Source organism: Chiloscyllium punctatum, chromosome 16, assembly GCF_047496795.1.
Source record: "Chiloscyllium punctatum isolate Juve2018m chromosome 16, sChiPun1.3, whole genome shotgun sequence".
In the NCBI taxonomy this organism is placed as follows: Eukaryota; Metazoa; Chordata; class Chondrichthyes; order Orectolobiformes; family Hemiscylliidae; genus Chiloscyllium; species Chiloscyllium punctatum.
The window spans coordinates 103,898,503-103,925,523 of NC_092754.1; positions in this window are offsets into that span (position 1 = coordinate 103,898,503).

Below are 27,021 nucleotides of genomic sequence, written 5' to 3' on the forward strand. Positions count from 1 at the left end.
GCAAGAAGATTTTACTGAACTACGCAGAGTACAAAGACTAAAATATATGCTGGTCATAGTAGATCATCTATCTAGTTCGGTTGAGGCATACCTCCCAGCTACCGCCACTGTGAGTGGGGTGTCTAAAATAATATTAGAGCGCATAATTCCACGATATGGGCAAGTGAAACGTATAGGTTCCAACCAAGGAACTCATTTTACCTCTAATGTATTACAGGGGATAATGAAAGGGTTGGGAACTTCCTGGGAGTTCCATACTCCATGGCATCCGCCATTATCAGGAAGGGTTTTGAGAATGAACCAAACACTCAAACGACAGCTCTCTAAATTGATAATAGAAACCAGACTCTCTTTGACCAAATGTTTACCTATAGCTCTCCTGCGAGTACGAACAGCCCCAAGGAAAGATTTGGGACTATCCCCCTATTTGGATTACCTTATCTGGGTACGAACGGAGAATTGCCAATTCCCGAAACTAAAGGCTTTTTCTTAAAGAAGTACATACTGGGCTTATCCTACTATTTCTTTCCTCAGGAAACAGGGTTTATTCGCACAGACTCCGCCCCTTGAATTCACCATTCATCATATCCGTCCGTGAGATTGGGTCTTAGTAAAATCATGGACAGAGACTAAATTGCAGCCGGACTGGGGAGGACCATATGACCGAAACGGCAATAAGGACGGCGGAGAAAGGCTGAACTCACTTCATTCGGATCAAAGGGCCAGTGGAATCTCGAGTCGAGGAAGAAGTCTGGACAGCCGAATCAACGCAAGACCCACTGAAACTCAGGCTAAAGAGACTTTGAGTAACTGATTATACAATGGCGAAGCGAGCGAGGGATGATTTCCGTAGGATTGTATATTAAGTCTTTTCGTGCTTCACCACGAGTTTTAGAATACTGGGCATGCTTCGCGGTATGATGCTCACCCTCTTAGTTTTGGAGTGTTGTCAAATATCATTTTCATACTTGTTATTAACGGTTCCTGAGTCGGATAATCCACAAGTGTTAGAAGCTGATGCATGCAGCTTCGTAAATTGTGGGGATGTAGATAATCAGAGACAGTACTGCAGCTCAGAGATACATCTTAAGTCCTATGGGGATGGCCTTGGGGAAGGTACTTGGTATAATGGTCTCGTCACAGTACACCGGCCTTCCGACGCCTTCCGACCAGCTCGTGATTGCCCCGATAAAAAGTGTAACCCATTATATCTAACGATAAAGAAAACAACATGGCATGAATCAATCCTGGGGGTGGAGGGGGCGGGGCGCGAGAGGTAGGTGCGGCACCTATCAGGTACAAATAAATAAAACATTTGGGATAGGAATGAAAACAAACGGGAATGATTTCTCGGGCTGTTGTTTTCGAATTAGTGTAGGAAAGGGAAAACGAGCAGAACTACTGGATAATAAGGTAAAATCTTTCACCCCTCCGGATGATCTTAAAGTAGTAAAAATTATAGAGATAAAGGACTTAAAACAAACCATCGAAATAGAATCTGGGTATGGGGATGCACATGCCTGGGTTGAATGGGCAAAGTATACTGTGAAAAGTCTGAACAAGAGCAATTGCTATGCATGTGCCTCCAGTAGGCCAGTGGCCCAGGGGGTTCACTTTCCACTCGTGTGGAAGGGAGCCAGGAAGGGCATGAAACGTGTGATAGCCCTGTACCAGGATGAGACTGCGTGGAATGATAGGAACTGTACCTCCCTATCTCTGATGTTCGCTCCCTTGGAGAAGAAAGATTCAAAAGCCCTCCTACGTTTTCAGCCGGAGTTGGAAATCACACGTTGTGTGTGCATAGACGAGATACAAATCGGTCTAGAGATTTGGGGGAGCTGTAATTATATACAGAGATTAAGTATGTTACCAAAACAGACAAGGGAGGGAACTACTCAGCACTAAATATTCCCCGAGCGGATCTATGGTGGTACTGTGGAGGCAAAATATTGAGACCCACCCGATCTCTGGATTGGAGAGAGAATATTTGCAATTGTACAATTGGCAAATCCATTTACCCTGGCAGTTGCGAAGGAAAAGATAGTAGGGAAAAGGGAAGGAGTAAGAGATCACTGTTGGACACTCCTTTTGATGGCAGGATTTAATCGATTCTGTAGGAGTCTGTAGGGAGGGACCTGATGAGTCCAAGGCTCGTAACCAGATTGCAGAAGCTTTGAGTGAGCTCTCTTTTGGTGGGTAAAAATTAATAAAAATGTAGGTTGGATAAATTACGTTTTCTATATCAACAGCGATTTATAAATAATACAAAATATGTAGTTAAAGGAATATCAGAACAGCTTGATGCGACAAATAGAATGGTTTGGGAAAACAGAATGGCCCTTGACCTGATTTTAGCGGGAAAAGGGTGTGTGTGTGTGTGTGTGTGTGTGTAATTTTATGAGGAACCTATTGTACCTTTATTCCTAATAACACTGCGCCTGACGGATCAATTACTCAGGCCTCTAGGGAATTGACTAAGTTATCAGAGGAAGGGGCTGAGAATTCAGGAGTAGACACATCTCTCACGGGATGGCTTGAATCATGGTTTGGAAAATAGAAGGGGGTGGTGGTTTCCATCCTTACTTCCCTGATAGTAGTCGCCGGTGTATTGGTAGCCATTGGCTGCTGTATGATACACTGTATACAAGGGTTCACCCAAAGACTGATTGAGACAGACTTATTGAAACAGATGCCCCGAAAACGGAATCAGGCAGAGGAACTTTATCGATTAAAAGATGAGGGGATGAGTGAGACCAAGATGGATAAAATCTCCGGAATGATGCTTGCGAATTTTGGGAGCGATGATTAAAAGAAAAATGCAGAAGAAAATTAATGGTAATTAAAGAAAAAGGGTGAAATTGTGGGATATAGGTAAAGTAGTGTTACTTCTGCAATCATAATTACTTACGCAAGGTAAATGCATTCACACCAGTGTGTAATTGTTTCAACCAAGACCTGAGGCAACAAGAATGAAAACTAATCTGAAGGAAATATATAATTGTTTTTGCATTAGTTAAAATGTGTATACAAAAATGAAATGTGCCTGCAATCAATGGTAGATGTTACAGACAACGAGATAAGGTGCTGTGAGGATGTAGGTTAAGCCAGATTTGCTTGTACAAGCAGTAGTTATAAGCATCTGTTTCCCAATTCTGCAAAAACAAAAAAACAAACCACAATTAAAAGGTCATAAGGATCAATATGGTTGGGGAAAGGGTGGAAATGTCACACGTGGGGGAAATAGATAGTAGTAAAGGAGGATATTCCCCACAATGGACAACAGTATGATGCGGTCAAATGGCCAAGTAAAACGTGTACTTTGTTGTGCACAAGGACGAATAAGGCAAGGGATAAACAATAGTAATGGGCACCGGGTTTAGAGTAGTGAATCCTATATAAGATACGTACTTGCTCAACTCTGGGTGTCTATTTCATGCAAAGCGCTTGCAAGCGGATAATAAACATTCTGATTGCTTCAGATCTTGTCTCGGACTGACATTTTTGAAGTGGGTGAGCTTCGTTTCTCATATCTGTGGCACCTCCAACCTTGCTTCCTTATCTCTGAAACATCACCAGCCTTCCTGTCCTCTCTCTGGAACATCTCCAGCCTTGCTTTCCGATCTATGTATCATATCGAACCATGCTTTACACTCTTGGTGACATCTCTGGATGTGCTTTCCTATCCCAAGAGCCTGTCCAGCCTTGCTTTCCTATCTATGTAACATATACAGCCCAGTATTTCTGTCTCTAACATCTCCAGCAGTGCATTCCTACCACTATAACATTTCCAGCCTTGATTTACAATCTCTGTAAAATTTACAGCCTTGCTTTCGTATCTCTGTAACGGCGCCAGCTTTGCTTTCCTTTCTCTGCAATATGTACTGACTTGCTTTCTTATATCTGCAACATCTCCAGTCGAGCTCACTTTTCCCTGTAACATCTCCAACCATGTTGTCCGATCTCTGTAACATCTCCAGCCTTGGTCTCCTTTCCCTGTAACATCGCCAGCATTGTTTCCCTCTCTTTTTAACACCTCCAGATTTGCTTTCTTTACTCTGTAACATATTCAGCCTTCCTTTCCTCAGTCTGCAACATCGTCAGCATTGCGTTCCTGTCAAAACTGATACCTTGCTTTCCTGTCTCTGAAACATCACCAGCATTGCGTTCCTAACACTGTAACATTTCGAGCTTTGCTTTCCTATCTCTGTAAATTTCCAGTTTTGCGATGTTATCTCTGCAACATCTCCAGCCATGTTTCCTCTCTCTGTAACATCTGCAGCCTTGTTTTCATATCTATTCAACATCTCCAGCCTTGCATTTCTATCTCTGTATCATCTCCAGCCGTGCATCCCAATCTCTGAAACATCTCCAGCATTGTGTTTCTATCATTATTACATTTCCAGCCTTGTTTTTCTATCTCTGCAAAATTGCCAGCCTTGCTTTCTTATATCTGTAACATGTCCAGCCTTGATTTCCTATCACTGTAACATCTGCAGCCTTGCTTTAATCTCTCTATTAACATCTCCATCCTTGCTTTCCTGTTTCTGTAGAATCTGCAATCTTGCTTTCCTCTCTCTGTAACCTCTCCAACCTTGCATTCCTATCTCTGCAATATCTCCAGCGTTGCTTACCTACCTCTGTGATATCTTCAGCCTTCCATTCCTATCTCTGGAGCCTGTCCAGCCTTGCTTTCCTGTCTATGTAACATGGCCAGCCTCGCTTCACTCTCTCTGTAACATCTCCGGCATTTAGTTCCTCTCACTATAATATTTCCAGCCTTCCTTTCCTATTCTCGCCAAATTTCCAGCCTTGCTTTTTTATCCTTGCTGCATCTCCAATTTTGCTTTCCTTTCTCTGCAACATCTCCAGCCATGCTTTATTTCCTCTGTGACATCTCCAGCCTTGCTTAGCACTCTCTCTAACATCTCCAATGTTGCTTTCGTATCTCTGAAACATCACTAGCCTTCCTGTCCTCTCTCTGGAACATCTCCAGCCTTGCTTTCCGATCTATGTATCATATCGAACCATGCTTTCCTCTCTCAGTGACATCTGTAGATGTGTTTTCCTATCCCTAGAGCCTGTCCAGCCTTGCTTTCCTATCTCTGTAACATCTCGAGGCAAGTATTTCTGTCTCTAATATCTCCTGCAGTGCGTTCCTATCACTATATTTCCAGCCTTGCTTTCCAATCTCTGTAAAATTTGCAACCTTGCTTGCGTATCTCTGTAACTTCTCCATCCTTGATTTCAGTCTCTGTACCTACTCCAGCCTTGCTTTCCTATCGCTGCAACATAGCCAGCCTTGCCTTCCCATCTCTGTAACATCTCCAGCCCTGTATCCCAACCTCATTAGCATCTCCAGCATTGCAATCCTATCATTATTACCTTTCCCGCCTTGCTTTCCTATCACTGTAAAATTGGCACCCCGGCTTTCTTATCTCTGTAACAGCTCCAGCCTTGCTTTCCTATCACTATAATGTCTGCAGCCTTCCTTTTATCTTTATTTTAACATCTCCAGCCTTGCTTTCCTGTTTCTGTAACATCTCCAGCCTTGCATTCCGCTTTCTGTAACATCTCCAAATTTGCTTTACTATCTCTGCACCATCTTCAGCCTTGCTTCCCTACGTCTGTGATATCTTTAGCCTTGCATTCCTTTCTCTAGAACATGTCCAGCCTTCCTTTCCTTTCCCGATCAAATTTCCAGCCTTGCTTCACTCTCTCTGTATCATCTGTGGTATTGCGTTCCTCTCACTACAACATGTCCAGCCTTTCTTTCCTATTCCGATCAAATTTCCAGCATTGCATTCGTATCCTTGCAACTCCAATTTTGCTTCCCTTTCTCTGTAATATCTCCAGCCTTGCTTTATTTCCTCTGTGACATCTCCAGCCTTGCTTAGGTCTCTCTGTAACGTCTCCAATTTTGCTTCCTTATCTGAAACATCACCAGCCTGCCTGTCCGATCTGTGTAACATCTCCAGCCTTGCTTTCCAATCTATGTATAATATTGAACCATGCTTTCCTATCTCGGTGACATCTGTAGATATGCTTTCCTATCCCTAGAGAATGTCAAGCATTGATTTCCTCTCTCTTTTAGATCTCCACCCTTGTTTTCTTTTCTCTGCAACATATCCAGCCTTCCATTCCACAGTCTGCAGTATTGCCAGCACTGCGTTCCTATCATTGGTGATGCCTTGCTTTCCTCTCTCTGTAACGTCTCTAGCATTGCATTCGGAACACAATAACTTTTCCAACTTTGCTTTCCTATCTCTGTAATTTTTTCCAGAATTGCTTTTCTATCTCTGTAATATCTCCAGCCTTGCTTTCCTATCTCTGTAACATCACCAGCCTTTCATCCCAATCTCTGTAACATGTCCAGAATTGCATTACTCTTACTATAACGTTTCTAGCCTTGCTTTCCTACCTCTGTAAAACTTCCAGCCTTGCTCTCTTAACATTGTAATATCCCAGCCTTGCTTTCCTCTCACTGTAACCAGGTAAAAACAATGACTGCAGATGCTGGAAGCAGATTCTGGATTAGTGGTGCTGGAAGAGCACAACAATTCAGGCAGCATCCAAGTAGCTTCGAAATCGACGTTTTGGGCAAAAGACCTTCATCAGGAATAAAGGCAGTGAGCCTGAAGCGTGGAGAGATAAGCTAGAGGAGGGTGGGGGTGGGGAGAAAGTAGCATAGAGTACAATGGGTGAGTGGGGGAGGGGAGGAAGGTGATAGGCCAGGGAGGAGAAGGTGGAGTGGATAGGTGGAAAAGGAGATATGCAGGTAAGACAAGTCCGGACAAGTCATGGGGACAGTGCTGAGCTGGAGGTTTGGAACTCGGGTGATGTAGGGAAAGGGGAAATGAGAAAACTGTTGAAAAGCACATTGATGCCCTGGGGTTGAAGTGTTCCGAGGCCGAAGATGAGGCGTTCTTCCTCCAGGCGTCTGGTGGTGAGGGAGCGGCAGTGAAGGAGGCCCAGGACCTCCATACCCTCGGCAGAGTGGGAGGGGGAGTTGAAATATTGGGCCACGAGGCGGTGTGGTTGATTGGTGCGGGTATCGCGGAGATGTTCCCTAAAGCGCTCTGCTAGGAGGCGCCCAGTCTCCCCACTGTAGAGGAGATCGCATCGGGAGCAATGGATACAATAAATGATATTAGTTTATGTGCAAGTAAAACTTTGAATGACGTGGAATGCTCCTTTAGGGCCTTGGATAGAGGTGAGGGAAGAGGTGTGGGCGCAGGTTTTACAGTTCCTGCGGTGGCAGGGGAAAGTGCCAGGATTGGAGGGTTGGTTGTAGGGGGGCGGGGACCTGACCAGGTAGTCACGGAGGGAACAGTCTTTGCTGAAGGCGGAAAGGGGTGGGGAGGGAAATATATCACTGGTGGTGGGGTATGTTTGGATGTGGCGGAATGGTCGGCGGATGATTTGGTTTATGCGAAGGTTGGTAGGGTGGAAGGTGAGCACCAGGGGGATTCTGTCCTTGTTACCGTTGGAGGGGTGGGGTCTGAGGGCGGAGGTGCGGGATGTTGACGAGATGCGTTGGAGGGCATCTTTAACCACGTGTGAAGGGAAATTGCGGTCTTTAAAGAAGGAGGCCATCTGGTGTGTTCTGTGGTGGAACCGATCCTCCTGGGAGCAGATCCGGCGGATGCGGAGGAATTGGGAATACGGGATGGCATTTTTGCAAGAGGTATCCTCCCACCTCCATAACCCGCGTTCCTCAAACATTCCAGACAGGAGAATTCATACTCTCAACAAACAGTATTTCAATTCCATCTCACGCATCGAAAACTGTAAGAATAAAAAATCCTTTATCCACCCACCTCCATAACCAGAGCTCCTCAAACATTCCAGAATATTCCCCTGGCCTCGGGACCTATTCCACCATTAGCCATGCGGCTGATGTAGCTCCCACCACCACGCTGATTGGTGATGTCACTCCCGCCCCCATCATAGCAACTCCCACAACCACCTCCACCCCTCACAATTCCTCATGCATCACACCTGACATCACTTCTGCCCTTCACATCATCGCTGATGCCATGCTCAGTGACTTGAGCCACCCCTACTGCCGTGGTCACCACCAATTCCGCCCCAACCAGCGCCACTCACCTGCATTCTGCTGACATGCCCCCCCACAGACCCCACTGTCAATATCCCCACCCCCAGAACCCTGAGGGGAACATTACCCCTGCTCATGACTCCACCCCCATTCCCCCACCATCACACCTACTCCAGTTAGAGGTTCCGCTCCCACTCCCAGCTTGACACCCACACTAGATCCCAGCTCCTAGCCCTGCCGAGTTTTCACCATCCCCCCAGACTTCTCCCTCACTGAGGACGAACGATCAGTACTCAGCAAAGGACTCACCTTCATCCCCCTCCGCCCACGCATCAATGAATTTAATACATGCTGTGACGTCGAACAATTCTGCCGTCGCCTCCGCCTCTGAGCTTACTTTTACAATCAGGAATTCCGACCACCTTCTGAGGACCCCTTCGCCCAGCTCCAACACACTGCATCCACCTGGACACCCCGTGCTGGCCTATTACCTGCCCTCGACCTTTTTATTTCCAACTGCCACCGGGACATTAACTGCCTCAACCTGTCTAACCCCCTCCCCCACTCCAACCTCTCACCCTCACAACGCCTAGCCCTCCAATCCCTCTGCTCCAATCCCAACCTTACCATCAAGCCAGCGGATAAAGCGGTGCAGTGGTAGTCTGGCGCACTGACCTCTACACCGCTGAAGCCAAACGTCAACTCGAGGACACCTCTTCCTACTGCCCCCTCGACCATGACCCCACCCCCCATCACCAAACCATCATCTCGCAGACCATACAGAACCTCATCACCTCAGGAGATCTCCCACCCACAGCTTCCAACCTCATAGTCCGGGAACCCCACAATGCCCGGTTCTACCTTCTTCCTAAGATCCACAAGCCTGACCACCCTCGCTGACCCATTGTCTCAGCATGCTCCTGCCCCACTGAACTCAGCTCTACCTACCTCGACACTGTCCCATCCCCCCTAGTCCAGGAACTCACCACAAATGTTCGAGACACCACCCACGCCCTCCACCTCCTCCAAGACTTCCGTTTCCATGGCCCCCAACACCTCGTCTTCACCATGGATATCCAATCCCTCTACACCTCCGTCCGCCATGACCAGGGCCTCCAAGCCCTCCGTTGTTTCCTCTCCAGACTTCCCCAACAGTACCCTTCCACCAACACTCTCATTCGTTTGGCCGAACTGGACCTCACGCTTCAGGCTCACTGCCTTTATTCCTGATGAAGTGTTTTTGCCTGAAACGTCGATTTCGAAGCTGCCTGAACTGTTGTGCTCTTCCAGCACCACTAATCCAGAATCTCTCTGTAACCACTCAAGCCTTGCTTTCGTATATCTGTAACATGGCCAGAATTGCATTCCTCTCACAATAACATTTCCAGCATTGCTTTCCTATCCCTGTAAAATATGCAGCATTTCTTTCGAATCTGTGTAATATCTCCTGCCTTGCCTTCCTATCTCTTTAACGTGGACAGCCTTGCTTTCCTTTCTCAGTAATTTCGCCAGCATTGCATTCCTGTTACTATAACGTTTCCAGCCTTGACTCTCCATCTCTGTAGAATTTCCAGCCTTGCTTTCTTGTCTCTGTAACATCTCCAGCCTTGCTTTCTACTCTCTGCAATAATAAACAGTTTGCTGTCTAATCTCAGTAGCATTTCCAGCCTCGCTTTCCTCTCCCTGTAACATCTCCAGCCTTGCATCCCTTCTCTGTGCCATCTTCAGACTTGCATCCCTATCTTTGTAACATCTCCAGCAATGCATTGCTATCACTATAACATGCGGAGCCTTGCTTTCCCGTCTCTGTAAAATGTCCAGCCTTATTCCTTGTCTCTGTAACCTTTCCAGCCTTGCTGGTCTATCATTGCAACAACTCCAGACTTCCTTTCCTATCCCTGTCATATTTGCAGTCCTGCTTTTCTGTTTCTGTATCATCTCCAGCTTATCCTTCCACTCTCTGGAACATCTCCAGCCTTGTTTTCTTACTTTTCTGACATTTCAGCCTTGCCGTCCTCTCGCTGACACATGTCCAGCCTTGCTTTCCTGTCTATCCCTGCAGCATCTCTACCCTTGCTTTCCTGTCTCTGTGATATCTCCAGCCTTGTATTCCTATCTCTACAGCCTGTCCAGCATTGCTTTCCTATCTCTGTAACATGGCCAGGCTTGCTTTCCTATCTCAGCAACATCTCCAGCATTGCGTTCCTATCACTAATACATTTCCATCCTTTCATTCCTAATTCTGTAAAATTTCTAAACATGTTTTCTTAACTTTGCAACATCTCCAATTTAGCTTTCCTTTTTCTGTAACATCTCCAGCCTCGTCTTCCTCTCTCTGTAATGCCTCTAGCCTTGCTTCCCTCTCTCTGTAACATCTCCAAACTTGCTTTCTTGTCTCTACAACAACTCCAGCCGTCCAATTCTCACTCTGTAACATCTCCACTCTTGCTTTCGATTATCTGCAAGGGGTCTAGCCATGCTTTACTCTCTCTGTACCATCTCCAGTCTTGCTTTCTTATCTCTGCAATATATCCAGCCATCCTTTCCTCTGTCTATCACATCACCAGCACTGCGTTCCTATCACTGGAGGTGCCTTGCTTTCCTGTCTCTGTAACATCTCCAGCCTTGCTTTCCAATTTCTGTTCCCGCTACAGCCTTGCTTTCCTCTCGGTGTAACACATCCAACCTCGTTTTCCACTCGCTGCAACATCTCCAGCCTTGCATTCCTATCTCTGTAACATTTCCAGCCTTACATCCCTATCTCTGTAACATCTCCAGCATTGCATTCCTATCACTATAACATTTCCAGCCTTGCTTTCCTCTCTCTGTACGATTTCAAGTCTTGATTTCTTATATCTGTAACTTCTCCAGTCTTCCTTTGCTATATCTATAACAACGTCAGACCTGCTTTTCTATCCCTGTAATATCTTCAGAATTGCTTTCCTATCTCTGCAACATGACCAGCCCTGCTTACCTATCTCAGCAAAATCTCCAGCATTGCGTTCCAAATTGAAAATTTTACAGCCTTGCTTTCTTATTTCTATAACATCTCCAGCCTCGCTTTCCTTGATCTGTAACATCTCCAGCCTTGCATTGCTATCTCCAGCCTTGCTTTCTTATCTGTGTAACATATCCAGCCTTCCTTTCCTCCGTCTGTAACATCGCTAGCATTGCATCCCTATCTCTGTAACATCTCTAGAAATGCATTCCTATCAATATAACATTTACAGTCTTGCTTTCTTACCTCTGTAAAATTTCCAACATTGTTCTCTTATTTTTGGAACATCTCAGCCTTCGTTTCCTCTCTCTGTAACATTTTCAGCCTTGATTTCCTATTTCTGTGATATCCCCAGCCTTGTATTCCTATGTCTGGAACCTATGCAGCATTGCTTTCTTTTCTCTATAACATGGCCGGCCTTGTTTCCCTATCTCTGTAACATCTCCAGCCTTGCATTGCTATCTCTGTAACATCTCCAGCCCTGCTTTCCAAACTCTATAACATCACCAAACATGCTTTCCTAACTCTGTGACATCTTCAGCTTTGCTTTCATATCTCTATATCTCATCTCCAGCCGTGCATTCCTATTTCTGTTACATCTCCAGCATTGCATTCCTATCACGATCACATTTCCAGCCTTGCTTTCCTTTTTCTGTAAAATTTCCAGCCTTGCTTTCTTATCGCTCTAACATCTCCAGCCTTGCTTTCCTATGTCTGAAACAACTCCAGCCTTGCTTTATTATCCTAGTAATATCAGCAGCCTTGTAACATTTCCACCCTTGCTTTCCTTTCTCTGCAACATATCCAGCCTTGCTTTCTCATCTCTGTAGCATCTCCAGCTTTGCCTTCCTCTCTCTGTAACACGTCCAGCCTTGCTTTCCAATCTCTGCAACATCTCGAGCCTTGCATTCCACTCTCTGTAGCCACTCCAGCCTTGCTTTCCTATCTCAGTAACATCTCCAGCGTTAGATTCCTATCTCTGTAACATCTCCAGCCTTGGATTCCTATCTCTGTAATATCTCCAGCCTTGCTTTCACATCTCTGTATCATCTCCAGAAATGCATTCCTATCTCTGTTACATCTCCAGCATTGCATTCCTATCACGATAACATTTCCAGCCTTGCTTTCCTTTTTCTGTAGCATTTCCAGCCTTGCTTTCCAATCTCTGTAACAACTCCAGCCTTGCTTTACTATCCTGGTAATATCAGCAACCTTGCATTTCTGTCTCTTTTAACATCTCCAGCCTTGCTTTGCTGTTTCTGTCATATTTCCAGCCTCCCTTTCCTGTCTAGGTAACATTTCCAGCCTTGCTTTCTTATCTTTGTAGCATCTCCAGCCTTGCTTTCCTCTCTCTGTAACACATCCCGCCTTGCTTTCCAGTCTCTGCAACATTTCCAGCCTGGCATTCCACTCTCTGAAGCCACTCCAGCCTTGCTTTCCTATCTCTATATCATCACCAGCCTTACATTCTTTTCTGTGTAAAATTTCCAACATTGCTTTCCCTTCCCTATAACATCCCCAGCTTTGCTTTCCTGTCTCTGCATCATCCAGAGCCTTGTTTTCTTATTTCATGAAGACCTTCAGCCTTGCTTTCCTCTCTCAGTAACATCTCCAGTCTTGCTTTCCACTCTCTGCAACATCCCCAGACGTGCTTTCCTCTCTCTGTAACATCTGCAGCCTTGTTTTCTTATTTCACTAATCTCTCCAGCCTTGGTTTTGTATCTCTGTAACATCGCCCGTCTTGGTTTCCTTTCTGTGTAACATCTCCAGCATGGTTTTCCTTACTCTGTAAAACTTCCAGTCTGCATTTTTGTCTGTAACATCTCCAGTCTTGCATTCCTGTCCTTGTAACATCTCCAGCCAAGCTTTCCTACCACCGGAAAATCTCCAGCTTTGCTTTGCAGTCTCTGCAACATCTGAAGCCTTGCCTTCCTCTCTCTGTCACCACTCCAGCCTTGCTTTCCTCTCTCTGTAACATCGCGAGCCTTACTTTCTCATCTCTGCAACATCTCCAGCTTTCCAGTCCTCTCTGTGAAACATCGCCAGACTTGCTTTCCAGAATGGAAAGTAAGCCTGGAGATGTTGCAGATATAAGAAAGCAAGGCTGGCGATGTGAGAGATTAAGTAAACACTGCTGGTAATGTTACATAGATAGGAAAGCAAGGCTGCAAAAGTGATAGCGATGCAATGCTGGAGATTTTGAAAGATAGGGATGCAAGGCTGAAGATGGAACAGAGATAGGAATGCAAGTCTGTAGATGTTAGAAAGATAGGGATGGAAAGCAGAAGATGGTACAGCGATAGGAATGCAAGGCTGGAGATGTTGCAGGGAGAGGAAAGTGAAGCTGGAGATATTGCAGAGAATCGACAGCAATCTGTTAATTTTCTCAGAGGTAGGAAAGCAAGGCTGGAGATGCTACAGAGATAAGAAGGCAAGGCAAGGAAAGCAAGGAAATTCGACAGAGATGGGGAATTAATGTTGGAAATGTTATAGTGATAGGAATGCAATGCTCGAGATGTGACAGAGAAAGGGATGCAAGGCTGGAGATGTTGTAAAAGATAGGAATGGAAGGCTGGATATGTTACAGGGAAAGGAAAGCAAGGCTGGCCACGTTACAGAGATAAGAAAGCAAGGCTGGACAGGCTGTAGAGATAGGAATACAAGGCTGAAGATAACCCAGAGATACGAATGCAAGACTGGAGATGTTACAGAGATAGGAAAGCAAGGCTTGAGAGTTCCAGAGATAGGAAAGCTAGGCTGGAGATATTATACAGATTAGGAAGCAAGGCTGTAAATTTTACAGGGATAGGAAAGCAATGCCTGGAAATGTTATAGTGATAGGAACGCACTGCTGGAGATGTTAGTGATAGAGAAACAAAGCTGGACATGTTACAGAGATGGGAAAGCACGGCTGAACAGGATCTAGATATAGGAAAGCACATCTAGAGAAGTCAAAGAGACTGCAAATCAATGATGGCGATGATAGAGATATCGGAAAACACGGTTAGAGATGATACAGAGAGAGAGATAAGCATGACTGCAGATGTAACAGAGAAAGGAAAGCAATATTGGAGACGTTGCAAAGATAAGAAAACAAGGCTGGAGATGTTACAGAGAAAGTAATGCAAGGCTGAAAATGTTATCGGCATATTAATGCAATACTGGCGATCTAACAGAGATAGGAAAGGAAGGCTGGTGATGTTGCAAAGACAAAAAAGTAAGGACGGAATTTCTACAGAAATAAGAAAGAAAGGCTGGAAATATTATAGTGATCGAAACGCAATGCTGGAGATGTTACAGAGATAGGAAAGCAAACCTGGCCATGTTACAGAAATAGGAAAGCTATACTGGACAGGTTGTAGAGAAAGGAGTACAAGGCTGAAGATGACACCGAGATAGGAAAGCAAGGCTGGAGATGTTACAGAGATAGGAAAGCAAGGCTGGAGAGTTTACAGCGACTGGAAAACAAGTTTGGAAATGTTACAGAGATAGGAAAGCAAGGCTAGAGATTTTAAAGTGATAGGAATGCATGGCTGGAGATGTTACAGAGAAAAAAAGGCTGCTGATGTTGCAAAGATAAGAAAGCAAGGCTGGAAATTGTACAGAAATAAGAAAGAAAGGCTGGAAATGTTATCGTGATCAGAACGCAATGCTGTAGATGGCACAGAGATAGAAAAGCAAGGCTGGATAGGTTACAGAGAGAAGAAAGCAAGGCTGGAGAGATTACAGAGAGAGGAAAGCAAGGTTGAGATGTTACAAAGATAAGAGACCATGGCTGTAAATCTTACTGAGGTAGGATGCAAGGCTGGAGATGTTATAGAGAGAGTAATGCAAATCAAGACATGTTACAGAGATAGGGGTGCAAGGCTGGTGATGTTACAGAGGAAAGCTAGGCTGGACCTCTTGCAGGTATAAGAAATCAAGACTGGAGATGTTCCAGAGAGAGGACTGGAAGGCTGGTGATATTGCAGAGAGAGGAAGGCGAGGCTGGAGACGTTACAGCGAAAGGAAAGCAAAATTGGAGATGTTGCAAAGTTAAGAAAGCAAGATTAGAAATATTTAAGAATTTGGAATGAAAGGATGGAAATATTATAGTGATAGGAACGCAATGCTGGAGATGTTGCTGAGATAGGGAAGCAAGCCTGGCCATGTTACAGAGATAGGAAAGCAATGCTGGACAGGCTCTAGGGATTGGAATACAACGCTGGAGATATCACAGAGACAGGAAAGCATGGTTAGAGATGTTGCAGGGATGGGAAAGCAAGGCTGGAAACGAGACAGAGAGGAAGGCAAGGCTGAAGATGTTACAGAAACAGAAAAACAGGGCTGCAGATATGACAGGGATAGCAAAGGAAGTCTGAGGTTGTTGCGGTGGTAGTAAAGCAAGGCTGGAGATGTTACAAAAACAAGGAAGCAAGGCTGGAGATTTTACAGAGACAGGAAAGCAGGGCTGAAAATGTTATCGTGATAGCAATGCAATGCTGGAGATGTTACAGAGATAGGAAAGAAAGGCTGGCCACGTTACAGAGATAAGAAAACAAGGCTGGACAGGCTGTAGAGATAGGAATACAAGGCTGAAGATAACACAGAGATAGGAATGCAAGACTGTAGATGTTACAGAGATAGGAAAGCAAGGCTTGAGATGTTACAGCGATAGGAAAGCAAGGCTGGAGATAATACAGAGATTAGAAAGCAAGGCGGTAAATTTTACAGGGATACGAAAGCAATGCTGGAAATGTTTTAGTGATCAGAACGCACTGCTGGAGATGTTAGAGATAGAGAAACAAGGCTGGACATGTTACAGAGATAGGCAGGCACGGTTTGATTGGGTCTAGGGATAGGAAAGCACGTCTGGAGATTTCACAGAGTTTGGAAATCAATGTTGGAGATGATGCAGATATCGGAAAACAAGGTTAGAGATGTTACAGAGTGAGGTAAGCATGGCTGGGGATGATACAGAGAAAGGAAAGCAAGTCTGGAGATGTTGCAGAGAAAGGAAAGCAAAATTGGAGACGTTGCAAAGATAAGAAAGCAAGGCTGGAGATGTTACAGAGATAGGAACGCAAGGCTGAAAATGTTATCGGGATACGAATGCAATGCTGGTGATGTAACCGAGATGCGAAAGGAAGGCTGGTGATGTTGCAAAGATAAGGAAGCAAGGCTGGAAATTTTACAGAAATAAGAAAGAAAGGCTGGAAATGTTGTAGTGATCTGAACGCAATGCTGGAGATGTTACAGAGATAGGAAAGCAAACTGGAAATGATATAGAGATATGAAAGCAAGGCTGGAGATTTCACAGAGATAGGAAAGCAAGTTTGGAGATGTTATAGAGTTCGTAAACTCGGCTGGAGATATTATAGAGAGAGAAAAGCACGACGGGGGATGCTGCAGGGAGAGAAAAGCAAGGGTGGAGATGAAACAGAGAGGCGAAAACAAGGCTGGAGATGTCACACAGTTAGAAATGCAAGGCTGGAGGTGTTGCAGAGAAAGGAAAGCGAGGCTGGAGATGTTACAGAGATAAGAAAGCAAGACTGTAAATTTTTCAGTGAGGAACGCAATGCTGGAGATGTTGCTGAGATAGGTAAACAAGGCTGGTCATGTTTCAGTGATAGGAAAGCAATACTGGACAGGTTCTAGAGATTGGAATACAAGGCTGGAGATATCTCAGAGAGAGGAAAGCAAGGCTGACGATGTTTCAGAGATAGGAAAGCAAGGCTGGAGATGTTGCAGAAATAGGAAAGCAGATAGACGTTACAGAGAGAGGAATGCAAGTCTGAGATGTTAGAGAAAGAAGAAAACAAGGCTGGAGATTTTCCTGAGAGAGGAAAGCTAGGCTGGAGACGTTAAAGAGAGACAGAATAGCAAGGCTGCAAACATTACAGAGATAGGAAAGCAAGTTTGGCGTTGTTAAAGTGATAGGAAAGCAAGGCCGAAGATGTTACAGATATAAGAAACAAAGGCTTGAAATCTTACAGAGAGAGGAAAGCAAGGCTGGAAATGTTTTAGTGATATGAATACAATGCTGGAGATGTTAGATAGATCGGGATGTAAGTCTAGAAATGTTACAGAGATAGGAATGTAAGGCTGGAGATGCTACAGGGAGTGGAAAACGAGGCTGGATTTTTTTCACTGAGAGGAAAACAAGACTGCAGCGGGTAGAGAAAATGGAAATCAAGCTTGGAGACGATACAGAAACAGGAAACCCAGGTTGGAGATGTTATAAGAGACAGAATAACAAGGGTTCAGACATTACAGGGATAGGAAAACAAGTCTGGCGTTGTTAAAGTGATAGGAAAGCAAGGCCGGAGATGTTGCAGATCTAAGAAATAAAGACTTGAAATCTTACACAGAGAGGAAAGCAAGGCTGGAAATGTTAAAGTGATATAAATGCAATGCTGGAGATGTTAGACAGATAAGGATATAAGGCTAGAAATATTACAGAGATAGGAAATCAAGGCCGGAGATGCAACAGGGAGTGGAAAGCGTCGCTGGATTTGTTACACTGATAGGAAAGCAAGGCTGCAGCGCCTACAGAAAATGGAAAGCAAGGCTGGAGATGTTACAGAGACAGGAAAGCAAGGCATCTCCAGTGATAGGAACGCAGTGCTGGTGATGATTCAGACGGAAGAAAGGAAGGCTGGATATGTTGCAGAGATAAGAAAGCAAGGCTGGAGATGTTACAAAGAGAGGAAAGCAAGGCTGTACCCCTTGCAGATATAAGAAAGCAAGACTGGAGATGTTAAAGAGAGAGGACTGGTACGTAGGTGATGTTGCAGAGACAAGAAAGCAAGTTTGGAGATGTTACAGAGGGAGGTAAGCAAGGCTGGAGGTGTTACAGAGAGAGGAAGGCAAGGCTGGAGATGATACAGATAAAGGAAAGCAAAAGTGGAAATGTTGCAAAGTTAAGAATGCAAGGTTAGAAACTTTACAGCATTAGGAATGAAAGGATAGAAATGTTATAGTGATAGGAACGCTCTGCTGGAGATGTTGCTGAGATAGGGAAGCAAGCGTGGTCATTTTACAGAGATAAGAAAGCAATGCTGGACAGGCTGTAGAGATAGGAATACAAGGCTGGAGATATCACAGAGACAGGAAAGCAAGGCTAGAGATGTTGCAGGAATGGGCAAGCAAGGCTGGAGATGTGACAGAGAGAGAGGAAAGCAAGACTGAAATGTCAATGTTTGAAAAATAAGTAAACAATGCTGGAGATGTTCCAGAGAGTGGAAGGCTAGGCTGGAGATGTCTCAGAAACAGAAAAGCAGGGCTCCAGATATGACAGGGACAGCAAAGGAAGTCTGGAGTTGTTGCGGTGATAGGAAAGCAAGGCTAGAGATGTTACAGAGACAAGGAAGCAAGGCTGGAAATTTTACAGAAACGGGAAAGCAAGGCTGAAAATGTTATAGTGATAGCAATGCAATGCTGGAGATGTTACAAAGATAGGTATGCAAGGCGGATGATGATAAAGAGATAGGAATGCAAGGCTGGAGATGTTACAGGGAGAGGAAAGTGAAGCTGGAGATGTTACAGAGATTAGTCAGCAATCTGTTTATTTTTTCAGTGACAGGAAAGCAAGGCTGGAGATGCTATAGAGATAAGAAAGCAAGGCTGGAAATTCTACAGAGATGGGGAATCAAGGCTGGAAATGTTATAGTGATAGGAAAGCAATGCTCGAGATGTGACATAGAAAGGGTTGCAAGGCTGGAGATGTTGCAGAGATAGGAATGGAAGGCTGCCCACGTTACAGACATAAGAAGGCAAGGCTGGACAGGCTGTAGAGATAGGAATACAAGGCTGAAGATAACACAGAGATAGGAATGCAAGACTGGAGATGTTACAGAGATAGGAAAGCAAGGCTGGAGATATTTTTGAGATTAGAAAGCAAGACTGTAAATTTTACAGGGATAGGAAAGCAATGCCTGGAAATGTTATAGTGATAGGAACGCACTGCTGGAGATGTTAGAGATAGAGAAACAAAGCTGGACATGCTACATGATGGGAAAGCACGGCTGACCAGTCTCTAGGCATAGGAAAGCACGTCTAGAGATGTCACAGAGATTAGAAAACAATGATGGAGATGATAGAAATATCGGAAGACAAGGTTAGAGATGTTACAGAGAGAGGTAGTCATGGCTGCAAATGTTACAGAGAAACGAAAGCAATATTGGAGACGTTGCAAAGATAAGAATGCAAGGCTGGAGATGTTACAGAGATAGGAAAGCAGGCTGAAAATGTTATCGGGATAGTAATGCAATGCTGACGATGCAACATTGATACGAAAGGAAGGTTGGTGATGTTGCAAAGATAAGAAAGCAAGGCTGGAAATTCTCCAGAAATAAGATAGAAAGGCTGGAAACGTTATAGTGATCGGAACGCAATGCTGGAGATGCTACAGAGATAGGAAAGCAAAGCTGGCCATGTTACAGAGATAGGAAAGCAAGTCTGGGCAGCCTCTCAGATTGGAATACAAGTCTGAAGATAACACAGAGATAGGAAAGCAAGGCTGGAGATGTTACAGAGATAGGAATGCAAGGCTGGAGATGATACAGAGAGAGGTAAGCGTGGCTGAAGATGTTACAGACAAACGAAGACTGCTGATGTTGCAAAGATAAGAAAGCAAGGATGGAAATTTTAAAGAAATAAGAAAGAAAGGCTGGAAATGCTATCGTGATCAGAACGCAAAGCTGGTGATGTAACAGAGATAGGAAAGCAACGCTGGACAGGCTCTTGGGATAGGAAAGAATATCTACAGATGTCACTGAGAGTGTAAAGCATGGTTCGATATGATACATAGATTGGAAAGCAAGGCTTGAGATGTTCCAGAGAGAGGACAGGAAGGCTGTTGATGTTTCAGAGATAAGAAAGCAAAATTGGAGATATTTCAGAGAGAGCTAAGCAAAGCTGGAGATGTCAGAGATATGAGAAACGAAGCTCACCCACTTCAATAATGTCAGTCCGAGACAAGATCTGAAGCAATCAGTATGTTTATTATCCGCTTGCCAGCGCGGTGCCTGAAATAGACACCCAGAGTTAAGCAAGTACGTATCTTATATAGGATTCACTACTCTAAACTCGGTGCCCATTACTATTGGATTAGTGGTGCTGGAAGAGCACAGCAGTTCAGCCAGCATCCAAGGAGCAGCGAAATCGACGTTTCGGGCAAAAGCCCTTTATTCCTGATGAAGGGCTTTTGCCCGTAATGTCGATTTCGCTGCTCCTTGGATGCTGCCTGAACTGTTGTGCTCTTCCAGCACCACTAATCCAGTATTTGGTTTTCAGCATCTGCATTTATTGTTTTTACCTTTTAGCCCATTACTATTGTTTATCCCTTGCCTTATTCGGCCTTGTGCACAACAAAGTACACGTTTTATTTGGCTGTTTGACCGCATCATACTGTGGTCCATTGTGAGGAATATCCTTCTTCACTACTATCTATTTCCCCCACGTGTGACATTTTCTCCCTTTCCCCAAACATATTCATCCTTATGACCTTTTAATTGGGGTTTGTTGTTTTGTTTTTTGCAGAAGTGGGAAACAGATGCTTATAACTACTGTGTGTACAAGCAAATCTGGCTTGAACTTATTTCCTCACAGCACCTTAGCTCGTTGTCTGTAACATCTGCCATTGTTTGCAGGTACGTTTCATTCTTGTATGCACATTTTAGCTAATACAAAAACAGTTATATATATCCTTCACATAGTTTTCATTCTTGTTGACTCAGCTCTTGGTTAAAACAATTACACACTGGTGAGAGTTCATTTACCTTGCGTAAGTAATTATAATTGCAGAAGCAACACTACTTTGCTTATATCTCACAATTTCCCCCTTTTCCTTTAATTACCATTTATTACCTTCTGCATTTTTCTTTTAAGCATCGTCCCCAAAATTCGCAAGCATCATTCTGGAGATTTCATCCATCTTGGTCTCACTCATCCCCTCATTTTTAATCGATAAAGTTCCTCTGCCTGGTTCTCTTTTAGGGGCATCTGTTTCATTTAGGATGTCTCAATCAGTCTTTTGGTGAATCTTCGTATACAGGGTATGATACAATAGCCATTGGCTACCAAAATCCCGACTACTCCTATCAGGGAAGTAAGGATGGAAACCACCACCCCTTCCATTTTCCAAAGCATGATTCAAGCCATCCCGTGAGAGATGTGTCTTCTCCCGAATTCTCAGCTCCTTCCTCTGATAACATAGTTAATCCACTTAAGGCCTGAGTAATTGAACCATCAGGCGCAGTGGTATTAGCAATAAAGGTCCAACAGCTTCCTCCTTACATTACATACACACACATACCCTTTCCCCGCTAAAATCATTTCAAGGGACATTCTGTTTTCCAATACCATCCTACTTGTCGCATCAAGCTGTTCGGATATTCCTTTAACTACATATTTTGTATTATTTATAAATGGCTGTTGAGGATAGAAAATGTAATTTATCAAATCTACATTTTTTTTAATTGTTACCCACCAGAAGAGAGCTGACTCAAAGCCTGCTGCAATCTGGTTACGAGCCTTGAACTCGTCAAGTACCTCCCTACAGACTCCGACAGAATCGATATAAATCCTGCCATCGAAAGAAGTGTCGAAGAGTGATCTCTTACTCCTTCCCTTTTTCCCTACTATCTTTTCCTTCGCATCTGCCAGGGTAAATGGAATTGCCAATTGTACAATTGCAAATATCCCTCTCCAATCCAGAGATCGGGTGGGTCTCAATATTTTGCCTCCACAGTACCACCATAGATCCGCTCGGGGAATATTTAGTGCTGAGTAGTTCCCTACCTTGTTCATTTTGGTGACATTCTTAACCTCTGTACATACTTTCAGCTCCCACAAATCTCTCGACCGATTTGTACCTCGTCCATGCACACACAACGTGTGATTTCCGACTGCGGCTGAAATCTTAGGGAGGGCTTTTGAATCTTTCTTCACCAAGGAAGGGAACGTCAGAAATAGGGAGGTACAATTCATATCATTCCATGCAGTCTTATCCTGCTACAGGTGTATCATACATTTTATGCCCTTCCTGTCTCCCTTCCACCCGAGCGGAAATGGAACCACCTGGGTCACTGGCCGACCGGAGGCACATGCATAGCAATTGCTCTTCTTCAGACTTTATGCAGTATACTTTACCCATTCAAACCAGGCATTTGCATCCCCGTACCCAGTTTCTATTTCAATGGTCTGTTTTAAGTCCTTTACCTGTACAATTCTTACTACTTTAAGGTCATCGGGAGAGGTGAAAGGTTGTACCTTATTGTCCAGTAGTTCTGCTTGTTTTCCCTTTCCTACGCTAATTCGAAAACAACAGCCCGAGAAATCATTCCCGTTTGTTTTCATTTCTATCCCAAATGTTACATTTAATTGTACCTGATAGGTGCCGCACCCACCCCCTGCGCGCCCTCCAACCACACTTCCCCTGCAGAATTTCTCCATGCCATGTGGTTTTCTTCATCGTTAGGTATATTGGGCTACACTTTTTATCGGGACAATCGAGAGCTAGTCTGAAGGGGTCCTCGAATACTGTGACGAGACCATTATACCAAGTAACATCCCCAAAGCTCTCCCCATAGCAATTAAGATGTATCTCTGAGCTGCAGTACTGTCTCTGATTATCTACATCCCCACAATTTACTAAGCTGCATGCATCAGCCTCTATTGCTTGTGAATTATCAGCCTCAGGAACTGTTTATAACGAAAATGATATTTGACAACATTCCAAAACTAACAGGGCTTGCATCATACCTCGAAGCATTCCCAGTATTGTAAAAATAGTGCGGAAGTACGAAAAGACTTAATCCACAATCCTACAGAAACCATCTCGCGCCCGCGTCGCAAACGTATAATCAGTTACTCAAACTCTATTTAGCCTGAGTTTCAGCGGTTATTGCATTGATTTGGCTGTCCAGACTTCTTCCTCGACTGGAGATTCCACTGGCCCTTTGATCCCAGCCTTTCTCCGCCGTCCTTATTGCCGTTTCGGTCATCAAAAGAGCCTGATATGGCCGTTCCCAGTCCGGCTGCAATTTAGTCTCTGTCCATGATTTTACAAAGACCCAATCTCAATGGGATGAATGGCAAATTCAAGGGGCGGAGTCTGTGCCAAGAAACCGTGTTTCCTGAGGAAAGACAAAGAGGAGGACAAGCCCAGTATATACTTCTTTAAGACCAAGTCTTTAGTTTCGTGAATTTGCAATTATCAATTCATTCCCAGATAAGGTAATCCAAATAAGATTTCATATGGGGATAGTCCCAAATCTTTCCTTGGGGCTGTTCGTACTCGCAAGAGAGCTATAGCTAAACATTTGGTCCAAGGGAGTCTGGTTTCTATTATCAAATTAGAGAACTGGCGTTTCACTGTTTGGTTTAGTCTCAAAACCGTTCCTGATGATGGTGGGTGCCATGGAGGATGGAACGCCCAGGAAATTCCCAACACTTTCATTATCCCCGTAACACTTCAGAGGTAAAATGAGTTCCTTGGTCGGAATCTATACGGTTCACTAGCCCATATCGGGAAATTATGTGCTCTAATATTGTTGTAGACACCCCACCCGCAGCAGCGGTAGCTAGGGGATATGCCTCAACCAACAAGAGAGATGATCTACTATGACCAGCATATATTTTATTCTTCCTACTCTGGGTAGTTCAGTATAATCTACTTGTATACTCTGGAACTGTCTCAATCCCGGGTCTCTTCCTCCCGGGGTCTGTTTTCACAAGAAAATTCTTAATTACCTTTGTGCATATTAAACATCCCTCACATATTTGTTTAGCAACTGTATAAATACCTTTACATCCATATTCCCTCAGAACTAAGTCACACATTGCTTGTACTCCCCAAAGGCTGCCTTGATGTAGAACAGCCATAATTTCTCCCATCATCATTTTGTTTAGCTTTTCCCTTCTATCAGGTTACATCCAATGACCGTCTGCTGACTTTGCAGCCCCGAAATTGTTTTTCCTCTATTTCAGTAAATATAGAAGCTTCCGGAGGATCGGGAAAGTAGGTATTAGGCAATGAATCACCACTCCTTTTGGGTCCAGGCCTGTTTCCTTAGCCACTTCATCGGCTAAAATATTACCCCTAACTTCCAGTTCATTTCCTTTCTGATGACCATTTACATGCACTACCACTATTTCTCAGCGGAGTAATAGAGACCTCAAGACCCGTTTAATCAACTCCTCATGTGCTAATTCCTTCCCCCGGCAATTGAACAATCGTCTGTCCTGCCATATCTTTCCAAAAGTGTGCACAACACCAAATGAATATTTACAGTTAATGTATACCGCTCCCTCTTTATTTTCTAACGCCCTCAGTGCTCTTCCCAATGCATAAAGTTCGCAGGTCTGAGCTGACCACTCCTTCGGCAACCTTCCTGCCTCTACCACACTACATTTCGTCCCATCTACAACTGCATACCCATGATGTCTTTTCCCTTCAGTCACATGGGAAGATCCGTCTATAAAAAGTCAGGCTCCTGCATAAAGTGGAACATCTCTCAGGTCCATGCGGACCTTAGTTTGGTATTCTATAATGTCAAGGCAGTTGTGCTCTGGATTCTGAGGAGAGTCTCCTTCCCCTTTCCAAAGAAAGGCAGCTGGATTTAAACAATTGTCCGTGACCAACACTAGATGATCCTTTTCTGTTAATATTGCCTGATATTTCAAAACCCGCGAGTCTGTCAACAATCGCCCAGCTTTTTGGTTGAGGATCGTTCTCACTTGGTGTGGGGTGTTTACTATTAGGGCTCCCCTAAATGTAAGCTTCCTGCTTTCCTCCATCAACAGTGCGGTGGCAGCCACGGCCTGCACACACTCAGGCCACCCCCGGGATACTGGATCCAATAGCTTCGAAAGATATGCTACTGGCTGTTTCATTCCTCCCCACCTCTGGATTAATACTCCCAGATACGCTCCCTTATCTACGGTAGCAAAGAGGTGTAAAGGTTTATCTAGAGAAGGTAAGGCTAACACGGGAGCATGGATCAGATCTCTTATGCATTCCTCAATAGTTCTTTTTCTTCATCTTTCCATATCAGACACTTTGGTTCCTCCTCCAATAGTTTGAGATATAATTTATTCGTCTTTTGAGCATAAGAATCAATCCACAATCTGCAATATCCCGTTAAATCCAAAATAATACTTAATTCCCGTTTAGTTCTGGGCAGCAGCATCCCCACTATTCCCTCTATCCGTTCTGGGCTTATCTTTCGCTTTCCCTCACTAACTAAATGTCCCAAGTATTTCACTTCTCGCTCCACATATTGTAGTTTGTTTTTAGATACTCGCAGTCCCTGCTGACCCAGGAAACACAACAATTTGTTCGTGGCTTCAACTACTCTTTTTGTTCTTTTTCCTGTTACTAAGAGGTCGTGTAAATACTGCAACAGGGTAGTTCCCTTGAAGCTGCTAAATTTCTCCAATATTTGTTCTAACAAATGTCCAAATAAATTCCGGGATTCCGTACACCCCTGGGGGAGCACGATCCACCGGTATTGCTGTTTCCGTCCTATCTTGGGTTCTTCCCATTCAAATACAAACAAATTTCTATTTTCCTCCACCAAGGTACAAGCCCAAAAGGCTTCCTTTAAACCTATCACACTAAACCATTTGTGGTCATGAGGGATCTTACTTAATAACATAACAGGGATTAGGCACCACTGGTTGCCTGACCTGTTCTATTTGATTCAATATTCTCAAATCCTCCACCAAACGATAAGTTCCATCGGATTTTCGCACTGGTAGAATTCGGATATTATAAGGAGACATACATGGCTCAACAGTCCATCTCTAGTCCCGCAGTGCCTGGCTGCACTCCTCGTTTAACTTCTATGGAAATGGGATACTGTAGCATATAGACAACGTTCCCTTTCCTTTTCAAACTTATTTCTAGGGGAGGGATATGTATTTTTCCACGATTCCCTTCTCTAGCCCATACAACATTGCCATTTGTACAACTTATTCTTTTTCCTGAACTCAAGTCTCCAGTCCTAAAAGGGTAATTAAATCTCTCCCGAGTAAGTTACTTCCTATATCAGGGATATACAACAGTTCCTCTGTGACTCAAATACATAGGACCTTCTATCATTATAGGTTCAAATACTGGAACAGTAAATCCTTCCCCTTTTACCCCGGAAACAGTAATTGAACGTGTCGACATTCCTACTTTCTTTGGTTTAAAATTCAGCGATGACCGTGCTGCCCCCGTATCTACTAGGAAGACTACCTCTTCCCTACAGGGTCCCAACGTCAAATTTATCAAGGGTTTCCGGTGGGTCCCGGGGGCAGGAACCCCTGACACCCCTCTTCTTTATCAAAATTCATTAGCGGAATTGCCCTTTCTTCCCTGTGTAGGGAAGAAAACCCCCTCTAAAAATATCCTATCATTTCGCAATAATAGCATCCTGAATGTGGAGACTTCTGTCTCTGCCCTTGTCGCCCGAACCCGCTATCAAACGCCCCCCGTTGTCCGCTTCCTCTTCCTCTCTGTCCTACATGCTGCCACTCGCCGCTCCGGTTGTTCACTGTTGGTTCCATTCTTTTGTTAACTACCTCAACAACCGTAGCTACCATCATTTTTGCTTTCTGTTTTTGTTTCTCATCCTCTCTCTTTACAAATACTTTCTGTGCCTCTCTTAACAATTCATCAATGGTTTTTCGCTCCTCCCTTCTATCTTCTGTATCTTTCTCTTTATGTCGGACCATGTCTTTGACACAAAATGTACTTTCAAAAGACCCTGTGCCAATGGGTCCTCAGGGTTCATTCCAGAGTATTTCCGCATTGAGTCTCTTTCGCCTTGCAAGAAAGCTGCGGGAGTCTCATCATTCTCCTGTCTAACTTCAAAGGCTTTAGTCAAATTCTGCGACTTGGAACTGCTTCTCTTATTCCTTTTTGAAACAAGACTTTCAATTCCCTCATTTGTTCTTTATGCTCCGGGTTTTGATTTTCCCACTGGGCTCTCTGAGG